The sequence below is a fragment of the Haliotis rufescens genome, unplaced genomic scaffold, assembly GCF_023055435.1.
Source record: "Haliotis rufescens isolate VD_foot unplaced genomic scaffold, xgHalRufe1.0.p SCAF_102, whole genome shotgun sequence".
NCBI lineage: Eukaryota > Metazoa > Mollusca > Gastropoda > Lepetellida > Haliotidae > Haliotis > Haliotis rufescens.
The window spans coordinates 148,955-163,995 of record NW_025963783.1 but is presented as its reverse complement, the minus strand read 5'-3'; the positions used below and the strand labels follow the sequence as shown (position 1 = coordinate 163,995).

The 15,041-nt window shown below is 43.1% G+C and overlaps 1 protein-coding gene across 1 annotated transcript in view; it reads left to right on the top strand.

The window, feature by feature from the left end:
* Window positions 1–5,325: 5,325 nt before the first annotated feature.
* LOC124119687 (deoxynucleoside triphosphate triphosphohydrolase SAMHD1-like) overlaps window positions 5,326–15,041 on the top strand; it is a 30,413-nt gene continuing 20,697 nt past the window's right edge. The window contains exon 1 of the mRNA XM_048391921.1: window positions 5,326–5,435. The gene's annotated coding sequence lies outside the window, so the exon portion shown is untranslated. The remainder of the gene's footprint in view (window positions 5,436–15,041) is intronic.

Sequence of the window (15,041 nt, the reverse complement as noted above, 5' to 3'; positions counted from 1 at the left end):
CATTTGGTGTTAATCCTTTCTTGTAAAGGTATTTGATAACAGCTCGCTTTTTCCTGTTTCTCCATTTTAAGTCATCTCATAACCCCCCTTGCAGTCGATAGCTTATACTAAACTAAATAATGTGACCAATACGACAATCCTCCTGTGTATGTCACTGTACTTGATCAATCTATCACCACCACAAAGGAATTCATCCGTACCACACTCCTTCAGAGGTAGGCTCACAACTTATAAATCGCCCCTCGTATATGGATAGATAATGTAAAATACCTTAAAGGAAATAAAGAGTTCAGAGTGTCCGAGGACTTTACACAGAGAGTTCGTGATACAAGATCACAGTTCTTTGATTTTATGAAGCCAGCACGAGACGAAGGCAGGGTCGCTTTCCTCAATTATGACTTACTTGTAATTGACGGGAAAGTTTTTGTCTATGATGAAGAAAACCATAATATTAAACAAATAGGTCAAAGACGTGGGTGGGTCTCCCGAGATAATCACCGACTTTCTGAATCGTCTCATGTGGCGTCTGATTCGACTCAATAGGATTCCGGCCATGACTTCAGTACTTACAGGAATTCCTCTATTCAATCTGACTTTAATGTGACTGACAACTTGAGATGCCACAATATTACCTCCCACACATCATCGGATTCCTTACCAGTGGTAAATGCATATCCGCCTGACACAACAACAAACAGTGACAGTATATCTAAAACTGATCCCGGTATATCAAAGTGGCTGACAAACACATCTGCTACTGATAATGTTACCCTGGAGAATCCTAACCGAAGTACTGGCATTTGTATCTGGAACATCCATGGCTTGAAATCAAAAGTTAAGTATTCTGAGTTCATAACATTCTGCAAACAGTGTAATATCTTCTGTTTCTTAGAGACAATGTGTACTGATGCATTAGATATCTTGCAAAACATATTTCATGAGTATGATGTATTTGTCTGTAATGCCAAAAGTTCTGCAACTAAAGGTCGGTTTTCAGGTGGCATAGCTGTATGCTTAAGGAAATATCTATTGTCACAGTATAAACAAGTTTACTGCCAGTGGGATAATGCCCTTTTTTTTAGATTGACAAACCCAACCTCTTCTCTGCAATTATTCCTGATATTCATCTATATTCACCCTGAACATTCTCCTGTCTATGTTAATGAAGATGGAACTGGAATTGACAAGTTGGAAGAGCAGCTCTGTCAAATAATCCATGACTATTGGGAGGGGAGTACATTCATCTTATGTGGTGATTTCAATGCTAGAACAGGAAGTGAAGAGGACTTTATCATGAATGATGAGACTGACTATTTACCTATAAATAAAGACTATAAATCTGATAATTTCTCTTTACCCCGTGCGTCATGTGATACACAAATCAATAATTTTGGTAGATCATTGCTAGACCTATGTAAAATATTAGGTATCCATATTGTAAATGGAAGATCTACATCTGATAGAAATGGAGATTTTACTTTTGTTTTCCATACTGGGTGTAGTACTGTTGACTACTTTATTGTATCATCTGAGGTTTTCTCTAGGGTTATTGATTTGGTGGTTCTTAACAGAACCGAGTCTGACCACTTGCCGGTTCTATGTAGTATGGAACATGTCTTCACGTCAGAGTTACAGAGTAAGCAAGCTACAGAGAACACTGTTGGTATTACCCTCACTCCTGTTCCTAAATATAGGCTTCCTATAGACAGAATACCAGCATATCAAGAATATGTTTTTAGCAGGGAAAGTAGTCGAATGTTTGACGATTTTATTTCTGTTTTGCAAACTGACATAAATACTGCAGTCAGGAAATGAGCTGATATACTTATCTACTGTGGGGAAAAGGCGGGGGCAGTCTGTAGATGGTCTAGAAATAAAACCTCTGAAGAGCAACCGTTATGGTTTGATGCAGAGTGCTGTCAACTTAAATCTAAGAAATACATGCTACTAAATCGTTTCAGATCATTCAAGAGTGACTCAAACTTAAAAGACTATTTATGTGCAAAAACTGAATGCAGAAAAAAGTGTAAAACTAAACAAAATGAGTATAAAATACATATGAGTAAAAAATTAACCGAGGCTGCAAATATGAGTGATTGTAAAGAGTTCTGGAATACTATGAAGCACTATTTGAGAAGTAACGCACGACAAGGTGATATAACCCCTGACACTTGGTTTAGATATTTTAAGAATTTATTAAATCCAGATTTTAACAGAGATGTAAATGAATTTGATAAATCAGTTCAGGATTTTTTAGATTCCCATTCATGTCAACATTGTAATTATATGCCTTTTACTGACCAGCTCTTATCAGGTGAAATTACTGAAAATGAAATTAAACAAGCTTTAAATGGGTTAAAAGTGGGTAAAGCAGCCGGTGAGGATGGTATACCCCCTGAATATATGAAAAGTATAACAAATTTCATAAACCTGTATCTTAGGCAGCTTTTTAATAAAATTCTAGATACTGGTGTTTTTCCAGATTCCTGGAATATAGGAATGATTATTTCTCTACATAAATCTGGAAACATATCTGATCCAAGCAACTACCGAGGTATTTCTCTCTTAAATGTGACTGGCAAATTGTTTTCTGCTGTAATTGAAAAACGTATTAGAACATGGTTAGATGTGAATGACCTGTTATCAGAATCCCAAGCTGGATTTAGACCCAACTATTCTCCATCAGACAATATATTTATTCTTCAATCTTTGTGTACAAAATATCTTATCAAACCCAAGGGTCGTTTTTATTGTGCCTTTATCGATTTCAAAAAGGCTTTTGACTATGTGGATAGAAAGAAAATGATGTTTTTACTAAATGATTAACAGGCAAATAGTCAAACGTTCTACAGAGCATGTACTCATCAGTTAAGGCATGTATCAAGACAGATAAAGGAACCACTGAATGTTTCAGAACTTCAGCTGGTGTAAGACAGGGCTGTGTACTCAGCCCTGTCCTATTTATATTTTTCATAAATGAACTTGTAACTGAAATGTATCATGAATGTGATTACGGAGTTTTTGTGTCACAAGATATAATTGATATAATGCTGTTACTAATTTCTGATGATATTGCTTTATTATCATTTTCAGTTAGTGGCCTCCAGAAACAGTTAAATGTTCTCCAGCTATATTGTGAGAAATGGGGCCTTGAAGTAAATTTGAAAAAGACAAATGTTATTGTTTTCAGAAAAGGTGGCATTCTAAATAAATTTGAAAAATGGACGTATTGTAATAAGACAGTCAATATTGTTTCATATTATAAATATTTAGGATTGACTGTATCTTCTCGATTAGCATGGTCAACAGCTTGTAAGCAGTTGGCTCTGCAAGCATCTAAAGCCTTGATTCCTGTCTATCGAGTTTTCAAAGAAAATAAATTTATACCTTTCCGAGTTGTTTCGGACATTTTTGACAGAAAAATAGCACCAATTCTGCTGTATGGTTCAGAAATATGGGGATGTCATTATAATGATTCCATAGAAAAAATTCATGCCATGTACTTAAAACGTTTTTTAGGTGTCGGTAAATATGCCTCTAACAAAGCCATTCTAGGAGAAACTGGTCGTACCAGTCTTTTTGTTTCATCCCAGCTACGGGCAGTTAAATATTGGATAAAGCTACTTCGTATGAATTCAAATAGATTTCCTCTTCATTGTTATAATATGTTAAAAGCCTTGGATGAAAAGGGTAAATATTGTTTATGGGTGTCTGATATCAGAAATATTCTTTGTATGTCTGGTTTTTCTCTTGCATGGATATCTCAAGATGTTGGAAATGATAAACTATTTATATTCATGCTTAAGGAAAGATTAGTTGATATATTTTCACAAGATTGGCACTGTCAAATATCATCCTCAAGGTTTTTATGCCATTATACGAATATAAAATCTTTACTGAAAAATATGTATCTGTACTTCAGGATAGAACTTTGAGAAGATCTTTGTGTAAATTACGTATATCATTACATAATTTTAATGTTAACAATCTCGGAAAGAAAAATGTACAAGATAAAGAAAGTAGTTTATGCCGTTATTGTAATGAAGGCTATGTTGAGAATGAGTTTCATGTACTTCTCATTTGTAAATATTATCAGTTTCTTAGAAATAGATACCTCCCTATGATTTCAACTATGTACAAAGATGAACAACTGATGAGAAATTTGTTGAACTCCTGCAATGCAAATACAATATCATCTCTGTCAATATTCCTGAAGAAGATTTTTGAAATTAGACGTTAATATTTTATGTAAACTTATTATTACCTACACGTGACTGTACAATGTTGATACAAAAAACAAACACTACTGTACTATAGGTCATACGGCCTAAAATATTGAATAAACTTCTGTTCTGTTCTGTTCTGTTCTGTTCTGATAATGTATAACTTCTCGTCACGATATGGCTGAAATATTGCCGATGTGACGTAAAGCATAAACTCACTCACTCACTTCTATCACATTTCTATGAATTCGTGTGACGGTGTAAATGAATACATGTGTGATATCAATGAACGTGTATATTTATTATGAAGTAGGTGTTATTTGTTTCAAGGTATGTGTTCTGACTTCCGTCGCAAATAACACATCAGTACACTACGACATGCGTCTTATCGGCGCACTATCCTTGTTACACTTATCTACTCTGACCATAAATCGATTTGAGCAGATGTGTAACAGCGCCTGTAGCTTTGTGGTTTTCCGTACACGTGGTTTTGGTTTGTTGTTTAACGCCGCACTCAGCTATATTCAAGCTATATGACGGCGGTCTGTAAATAATCGAGTCTGGACCAGACAATCCAGTGATTAATATCATGAGCATCGATCAACGCAATTGGGATCGATGACATGCATCAACCAAGTCAGCGAGCCTGACAACCCGATCCCGTTAGTCGCCTTTTACGACAAGTATAGTCACCTTTTACGACAAGTATAGTCACCTTTTACGGCAAGCATGGGTTGCTGAAGACCTATTCTACCCCAGAATCATCACGGGTCCCGTACACGTGGTACCTTCCTACTCGAGGTCAACCTTTTTTCCTCTCCCATCACTCGTCCAGAGTCTCAGTATATTACATCAAATCGAGTGTCATGTCCCCGTTTTTTTCAGTGCATGCACTGCGGTGTGGTTACGCGTTTCTCACTGAACACGCTCATGCACTTGAATACACACCCATTTGAGTCCTACCTTATATCTGATCAGGATTATGAGACGTGCCCTCACTGATAGTGTACAACGTGGACTATACACACATCTGATCATGAGTTCACAACGTGTCATCATGATCTGCTATGCTTTTAACCAATCAACATTGTCACATGAGAGGCAAGACAGACCCGAACGCCTCAAAAAGACTTTCCCGTAGTTAGGCGAGCAGTGCAGGGTTTGTGGTCAAGAGTTCGTCTCGAAGCTCGGTCGCCTCCAGATGTCCATTAGGTAAGGAGCCTTGACTGTCCAGTTAGTTAAAATCTATACTGGTGTGCGAGTGTACATGGTTGTTTGTGTAAGAAATAAGAAGATACGGTTCTTGGACCTGTTTCGTCTGGACTTAGGATGAGGGCACTATAAGGCAATATATAGGTAGCCGCTAAAGAGTCCCACTTTTTGAATACCGCACTCAAACTTAAGCCCGGGTATTACCTTCAGAAGTAATGTCACAACCTTCGCTTCGAATGGCGACACTGATGGCACAACCAAAACATCAAACGTATGTCTGGATATCTGTCCAGATAGTTTAAACTGACTTCATTTCACCACGCTTAACCTTAAAAATCAAATTCAAAGTCGCAAAAGTGGTCGGGTGCTTCACGCTCATTCCATCGGTAGACATTGCATATGGATATAGCTCGATTATATAATGTCTGCAGCAGCTCGAATTTGTTTGCTTAAATAAAGTGTGTGTAAATGTCTCTCGCTTTTGTGAGAATCCTTCAGTACTGCCTCGCGTTTTTTTTTATGAAAAAAGTAGTTCGGGTGTGACAGAGGTCACGGTTATCCAATCAAAACGAATTAAACGAGTTTAACCTTGTAGGACACACGTGTGACCTACGGATTTAGTATTTTAACACCACACTTCACCACGTGGGTAATAAGCGAGGATAACACACCCATTCTTCGTCAGAAAATACCAGGGTTTTTTTCATGAAGCCATGCGCAGGCTCGATGACCGGTGACAACTCGCTGTTAGAGCTACACTTCAATGTACGCCATATCTAATACATCTTATCACTTTGCACTAACGTGTCCTCACGATGATGACAAACTGTATGATACTGACACTATCGACTTGCTGTGGATGCTATGTTATACAAGCCATCAGTGTGACGCCTTCAGTCATGTCATGTTTTCAAGTAAAGTTTTTCAACAAAATACTCAAACTTGGCATATTTATTCTGAATAAATAATTGTAATAGCCGTCTTGCGTACGGTTTGGAAATGGTGTTGAACATTATAAAAGAAGGATGAATGAAAACCATTTCCATAATCTTAAGAAATCTCCACTGAAAGCAGAGTCCATGGTACGATTCATGAATCACTGTCAAATAGTGATTGTACCTTGTGTTAGCGAAGAGGTGGGCGTATCCTGCTCCACCGATGACATCTATTGAAACACAAACAAAGGCGAGACGCTGGGTCATATTTAGATCTGTGCATAAAGAATTTCGGTGACAAAAACCCTGCACAAAAATGTATGACAAGAGGGATTACTTAATTTTCAAAATGTAAACTTTCCCTTTATGTCGAGCAGCATTGCAACAGCACCACCCTTGGGGACTCACACATCACAAAGTTTGAGGTACAATAGAGCATGCTCTATCTATAAACCTACAACACACTCAGTCAGTCGACGCTCGACACCCATCATCCCTCTCAGTTTCATCGTCCGACCCTCTCAGTCTACACCCTCCAACCCTCTCAGGCAACACCGTCCAACCCTCTCAGGCAACACTGTCCTACCTTCTCAGTCTACACCGTCCAACCCACTCAGTCTACACCCTCCAACCCACACAGTCTACACCTTCCAACCCTTTCAGTCTACACCCTCCAACCCACTCAGTCTACACCTTCCAACCCTTTCAGTCTACACCGTCCAACCCACTCAGTCTACACCGTCCAACCCTCTCAGTCTACACCTTCCAACCCTTTCAGTATACACCCTCCAACCCTCTCAGTCAACACCCTCCAACCGTCTCAGTCAACACCCTCCAACCCTCTCAGTCACCACCCTCCAACCCTCTCAGTCTACACCCTCAAACCCTCTCAGGCCACACCCTCCACTCCTCTCAGTCTACACCCTCCAGCAATCTCATTCTACACCCTCCAAGCCTCTCAGTCTACACCCTCCAACCCTCTTAGGCCACACCCTTCAACCCTCTCAGTCTACACCCTCCAACCCTCTCAGGCCACACCCTCCAACCCTCTCATTCTACACCCTCCAGTAATCTCAGTCTACACCCTCCAAGCCTCTCAGTCTACACCCTCCAACCCTCTTAGGCCACATCCTCCAACCCTCTCAGTCTACACCCTCCAGCTATCACAGTCTACACCCTCCAAGCCTCTCAGTCTACACCCTCCAACCCTCTCAGTCTACACCCTCCAGCAATCTCAGTCTACACCCTCCAAGCCTCTCAGTCTACACCTTCCAAACCTCTCAGTCAACACCCTCCAAGCCTCTCAGTCAACACCCTCAAACCCTCTCAGTCTACACCTTCCAACCGTTTCAGTATACACCCTCCAACCCTCTCAGTCAACACCCTCCAACCGTCTCAGTCTACACCCACAAACCCTCTCAGTCTACACCCTCCAGCAATCTGTCTACACCCTCCAAGCCTCTCAGTCTACACCCTCCACGCCTCTCAGTCAACACCCTCCAAGCCTCTCAGTCACCACCCTCCAACCCACTCAGTCTACACCCTCAAACCCTTTCAGGCCACACCCTCCACTCCTCTCAGTCTACACCCTCCAGCAATCTCATTCTACACCCTCCAAGCCTCTCAGTCTACACCCTCGAACCCTCTTAGGCCACACCCTCCAACCCTCTCAGTCTACACCCTCCAACCCTCTCAGGCCACAACCTCCAACCCTATCATTCTACACCCTCCAGTAATCTCAGTCTACACCCTCCAACCCTCTTAGACCACATCCTCCAACCCTCTCAGTCTACACCCTCCAGCAATCTCAGTCTACACCCTCCAAGCCTCTCAGTCTACACCTTCCAAACCTCTCAGTCAACACCCTCCAAGCCTCTCAGTCAACGCCCTCAAACCCTCTCAGTCTACACCCTCCAACCCTCTCAGTCTACACCCTCCAAGCCTCTCAGTCAACCCCCTCCAACCCTCTCAGGCCACACCCTCCACTCCTCTCAGTCTACACCCTCCAGCAATCTCATTCTACACCCTCCAAGCATTTCAGTCTACACCCTCTAACCCTCTTAGGCCACACCCTCAAACCCTCTCAGGCCACACCCTCCACTCCTCCCAGTCTACACCCTCCAGCAATCTCATTCTACACCCTCCAAGCCTCTCATTCTACACCCTCCAACCCTCTCAGTCTACACCCTCCAACCCTCTCAGGCCACACCCTCCACTCCTCTCAGTCTACACCCTCCAACCCTCTCAGTCAACACCCTCCAACCCTCTCAGGCCACAACCTCCAACCCTCTCATTCTACACCCTCCAGCAATCTTAGTCTACACCCTCCAAGCCTCTCAGTCTACACCTTCCAAACCTCTCAGTCAACACCCTCCAAGCCTCTCAGTCAACCCACTCCAACCCTCTCAGGCCACAACCTCCAACCCTCTCATTCTACACCCTCCAGCAATCTCAGTCTACATCCTCCAAGCCTCTCAGTCTACACCCTCCAACCCTCTCAGGCCACAACCTCCAACCCTCTCATTCTACACCCTCCAGCAATCTCATTCTACACCCTCCAAGCCTCTCAGTCTACACCCTCCAACCCTATCAGGCCACAACCTCCAACCCTCTCAGTCAACAACCTCCAACCCTCTCAGTCAACACCTTCAAACCCTCTCAGGCCACAACCTCCAACCCTCTCAGTCCACTACGTCCAACCCTCTCAGTCTACACCCTCCAACCCTATCAGTCTACATCCTCCAACCATGTCAGTGTACACCCTCCAGAAATGTCAGTCTACACCCTCCAAGCCTCTCAGTCTACACCCTCCAACCCTCTCAGTCAACACCCTCCAACCCTCTCAGTCGACACCCTCCCACCCTCTCAGTCTACACCCTCCAGCAATCTCAGTCTACACAGTCCAACCATCTCAGTTACACCCTTCAACCCTATCAGTCTACACCCTCCAACCCTCTCAGTCTACACCCTCCAACCCTCTCAGTCAACACCCTCCAACCCTCTCAGTCTACACCCACCAACCCTCTCAGTCTACACCCTCCAGCAATCTCAGTCTACACCGTCCAACCCTCTCAGTCAACACCCTCCAACCCTCTCAGGCCACAACCTCCAACCCTCTCATTCTACACCCTCCAGCAATCTCAGTCTACATCCTCCAAGCCTCTCAGTCTACACCCTCCAACCCTATCAGGCCACAACCTCCAACCCTCTCATTCTACACCCTCCAGCAATCTCATTCTACACCCTCCAAGCCTCTCAGTCTACACCCTCCAACCCTATCAGGCCACAACCTCCAACCCTCTCAGTCTACACCCTCCAACCCTCTCAGTCTACACCCTCCAACCCTCTTAGGCCACACCCTCCAACCCTCTCAGTCTACACCCTCCAACCCTCTTAGGCCACACCCTCCAACCCTCTCAGTCTACACCCTCCAACCCTCTTAGGCCACACCCTCCAACCCTCTCAGGCCACAACCTCCAACCCTCTCAGGCCACAAACCTCCAACCCTCTCATTCTACACCCTCCAAGCCTCTCAGTCTACACCCTCAAACCCTCTCAGTCTACACCCTCAAACCCTCTCAGGCCACAACCTCCAAGCCTCTCAGTCTACACCCTCCAACCCTCTCAGTCTACACCCCCAAACCCCCTCAGTCAACACCCTCCAACCCTCTCAGTCTACACCCTCCAGCAATCTCAGTCTACACCGTCCAACCGTCTCAGTCTACACCCTCCAACCGTCTCAGTCTACACCCTCCAACCCTCTTAGACCACACCCTCCAACCTTCTCAGTCAACACCCTCCAGCAATCTGTCTACACCCTCCAAGCCGCTCAGTCTACACCCTCCAAGCCTCTTAGTCAACCCCCTCCAACCCTCTCGGGCAACACCCTCCAACCGTCTCAGTCAACACCCTCCAATCCTCTGAGTTTACACCCTCCAGCAATCTCAGTCTACACCGTCCAACCCTCTCAGTCTACACCCTCCAACCCTCTCAGGCCACAACCTCAAACCCTCTCAGTCCACTACGTCCAACCCAACCCTATACCCTCGAACCCTCTCAGTGTACACTCTCCAGCAATCTCAGTCTACACCCTCCAAGCCTCTCAGTCTACACCCTCAAGCAATCTCAGTCTACACCGTCCAACCATCTCAGTCGACACCCTCCAACCCTCTCAGTCTACACCCTCCAACCCTCTCAGTCAACACCCTCCAACCCTCTCAGTCTACACCCTCTAACCCTCTCAGTCTACACCCTCCAGCGATTTCAGTCTACACCCTCCAACCCTCTCAGTCTACACCATCCAACCCTGTCAGTCTACACCCTCCAACCCTCTCAGTCTACACCCTCCAACCCACTCAGTCTACACCCTCCAACCCTCTCAGTCTACACCCTCCAACCCTCTCAGTCAACACCCTCCAACCCTCTCAGGCCACACCCTCCAACCCCCTGAGTCTCATCATCCGACCCATTCAGTCTACACCCTCCAACCCTCCCAGCCTACACCCTCCAACCTTCTGTCTACACCCTCCAACCCTCTCAGCCTACACCGTCCAACCCTCCCTGTCTACACCCCCATAAAAGTCTCTGTCTAACCCTCCAACCCCCACGGCCTGTCCTTTCAACGATCCCGGCCTACCCTTCAAACCCTCTCAGCCGACCCCTTAGGTGCTCTTATTGTACGACATAATGACAGTAGTGCTACCCTGTGTCAGATACCTCTCTACAATTGGGTGTCAGCTGACAGTTTTAGTTCTCTTTAGGGGTACGTATATGTAGCCAACAAGCAACCATGCTTTACTTTACATGTCCTATCTTTAGCTGTGTGGTATCTGCGCATCATAAAGATAACATCTACTTTTATAAATATGGGAATGGTGCAGTATAAACGACACATTCGTGAGACATTAAAGTAAAATTGCAGAAGAAATCCCAAACACAGAGTCTGTCGATGAGCATAATAAACCAATACTTTTGAAGGAAACAATCATTTTCTTCATAAAGACAAAAGTAGGTTTGGTGAGTCCCGCCCAGCTACGTGCCAGTGTGGTTTGTTGTAAATTAAGGCCAACATTACGCCTAGCTGTAAGAGCTCTACACACATGACATTTGTATAGGATTTCCTTAACGAGGATCTTTTGGGTTTTCAATTACCTCAAACATTGATAGTTGATACTGCATGCTGTGTGCAAACTTTTTGGGAAGTTGTGTGTTGAGAAGATAGAAATGTCAACAATAGCCACGTGACAATACTGACTTAAATTGAAGTACTATTGAAAAAACAACATGACATGCACATAATATTGCACACAGACTTCAGGTCATCATGGTATATCATGTTGCATTTATTGTTTTCATGATCATTCAAACCACAGCACACATATATGTATTACCTTGGAATATCATAATTATATGAATATGGAACTGAAATACGGAACTGAATTTCGGTTATCATTGATCTGGTTTTGATGTTTCATTACGCCTACGGTTGTGACATAAAAAAGTCATTCTTGTACATTCAATATAAATATGGAAGGACTAGTTGATTGACATTGGGCTGCAACATCGCACAACAGAAGTAGTTGCCTCGCGGGTCACCGGCAAGCCATAAAGTCTGTCCACACTTCTTTTCTCTTATGTTTTTAAAAATGAAGGGTGTGATTTCAGACCGGAATGAATTCCTAATGGTACAATCAATAAAATATAATTTATGGATCCGTATGATATTTCAAGATAACACCACGAATACTTGACCTGGTATCACAGTAGTTGAGAGAACAAAACTTTCCATTGCATTGACCTCTGCATCTCAGTGCTAGTGTACGTGTTGCAGTTTGCATATGTAGGACACCATATCCTTGTTGGTGGGTTTCAGCGAAATGGTAGGAGTCTGCATCACTTCGGTCTCTCCTCCAACATCGAACTGACTGCTTACAGGTCTTATATGCATTGTTATTTTGAACGCATACCTATATTTTATTTACTTACATTATCACAACGTTTTCAATTTCAATTCGTTTTAACTATAGTGCCGGTCATTAATATTTTTTAACTATGTTTTAACTAAGTTTGTAAATAAATCGTTTACGTCACATGGTAATTCCAACACTAAATATCGTCTCCCTGTAAAAAGCCTTCATTTGAGAATGAGTCGAGCGAATGCTTACGTACTTTCTGTGGTTGTTTATAGGTAGTTATGTTAATTATGCATAATATGAAGTGGTCATATCGCTCAGTACATTGGCCTGCGTCTTATCGGTGAACTAACCTGGTTACAGTTACATGTATCTACACTGAACAGTGGACGTTTTATCTATTATTTGTCAGGTTTATGTTTCAATTGGTGTACACAAAGTTATACCGGCTGCATTTGTCTATGAAACGCTTGTTGCAGGTAAGACATTTATGATACACGATCTATGGCATTGTTATGCGTTTTTATGTCTCATGTACCATTAATGAATATGTTGATTGGTAATAGACAATCTAGGTTTATTATGTAAACTATCTATAAACATATTAATACATTCTTTATCTCGTCTCACTAATATTACGTTATTTGAGTGTCTAAGTCGATGATTCGAAACCCGTAGCGTCAAACCACAATACATTAATAGATGGTACTTTTTGTTACTCTGCCTGGCGCTAGGCAATAAGGGGATAAAACAAGGACTGGTCGGCTCTGAATCAGTATACCGTGATTGAGTGAGGTATTTATGCGGCATGATCACTCAGTGGGCTAGTGCTATAAAAGCAGTTTTAACCATTCCAATACAAGCAGCACCTCTTCGACACACACACGTACGTGCATGCACGTCGCTATGTAAGTGCAACAATCTTCAACGTGACGTTAAAACCTATTTCACTTCAGACCGCCTCCCTGGTCTTGTGGTAGAGCGTCCGCCAAGAGAGTGGAAGGTCGGGGGTTCCCTTCAGATTTTACTTGTTGTTACCCTGCCTGGCTAAACAAGGACAAGTCGGCTCGGAGTCAGTATGTTGTGTCTGAGTGGGGTATTCGTGTTACACTGCGGCATGATATCTCAATGGGCTAGCGCTAAAATATCGGCCACACACACCATCAGCCACACACACATTCACACACACACACACGCATGTACACGCGCGCGCATGTATGCCCGCATCGCCATAAGTGCAATATTCTTGAATGCGACGTTAAACCTCATTTCACCTCACCACTTCACCTCACCTCAATGCATGCATTACAATATGGCGTCACGTTTTTCCGTGAATACGTGAACACCCTTGCAAACACAAACTTTACCTGTTATCAGATCTGGGTTATGAGACCTGCATATCCAGCAGACCTTGTGCACTACAAATACAAACTATAAATAGTACATACCCAAAACTATTATCTCTACAGGGTTCAATATGCAGTCTACACTACATAACGTTTATTGCATTAAGCGACGGTTCAATGTATCAAATTGAAGTGACTACAATCAAGAGGCATATATGGATGATATGTTGTGATAAGTAGCAAATTAACAAAAACAGAAGCAGGTAAAAGATAAACCGTAAAAAGTACCACACAGATAAATACTAAGGCATAGAAAACTGTTTATTGTCATGTCACATAAGGCCACAAGGTTGCGCTGAACTCAGTGTCTGGTGTGACCACAACCGTCAGATCTCGTGGTGTAGGATATGGCCCTCAACACCATGACACTACTGCCACCGAAATTGTCGAATTCACGTACACAATGTGGGGCAAAACGCTCGTTTCGACGACGATAAACAGGTGGTTTTCCTCGCCGGTGAAGAAGAAAAAAATCTTCGCTAAACCACACTCGTCTCCAGTTTCTCAAATTCCAAGGTTGTAAGGTATGATATCAACGCAAGCGTCGCTGTCGATGGATCTGTTGCAAAACAGGGACGATAACTGGTCCAGCCTCGCGAAGATGGTTCCTGACAGTCTGGTCCGATATCTCCCTCAAACCAGGGATGCGTCCTGCAGTCTCCGTAGCTGTGGCATTACGATGACGTAGGTGGAACAGTCGAATGTAGCGATCCTGTTCAGGGGTGGTAACTCTTGGTCGGCCGGTTCTCGGACGGTCTGCAGTGGAATTGAACTGTGTGTATCGGTCACAAAGGCGGCAAATTGTTCTGTGGTCGACGTTGAAGCTACGTGCAACAGAAGACTGCGATTTCCCTCTTTAGATACGTCCTATGGCGATGTTCCGATTAGTAAAATGTTGACAATTGAATGCCACAACTTGCACGTGCATTTTGATTTCCTGTTTACCTCCATGACATTTTTGAACAGGTGTGAAAACAATGCCATTTAAGACACTGCAAATCAACAATGGCTGCGTTTTGACGCACTGTTTGTAGAATATCAGGCCACCAACATTTTCCAATAACATATATCCAATTTATATACCGGATTTTTTATGGAGTCAGGTTCAGTGAACGACATACTACCTGTGCGTTTCTTTTTTTAAAGAGTGTATTATGCGATATTTAAATGGCAGCAAGCCTCTCGTTAGTCAGTCATGAGACACTGATTCGTAGTTTGGTGTAGAATCAATATTTGTCTTACCCTTTGAATATTATATATTTCCTGATATAGTGTGCCAGTACACGATTTTATTATATAACAGCGGGAATCGCTTGAATGCACACGCGTTACAGCTGCTGGGTCATCAAACAT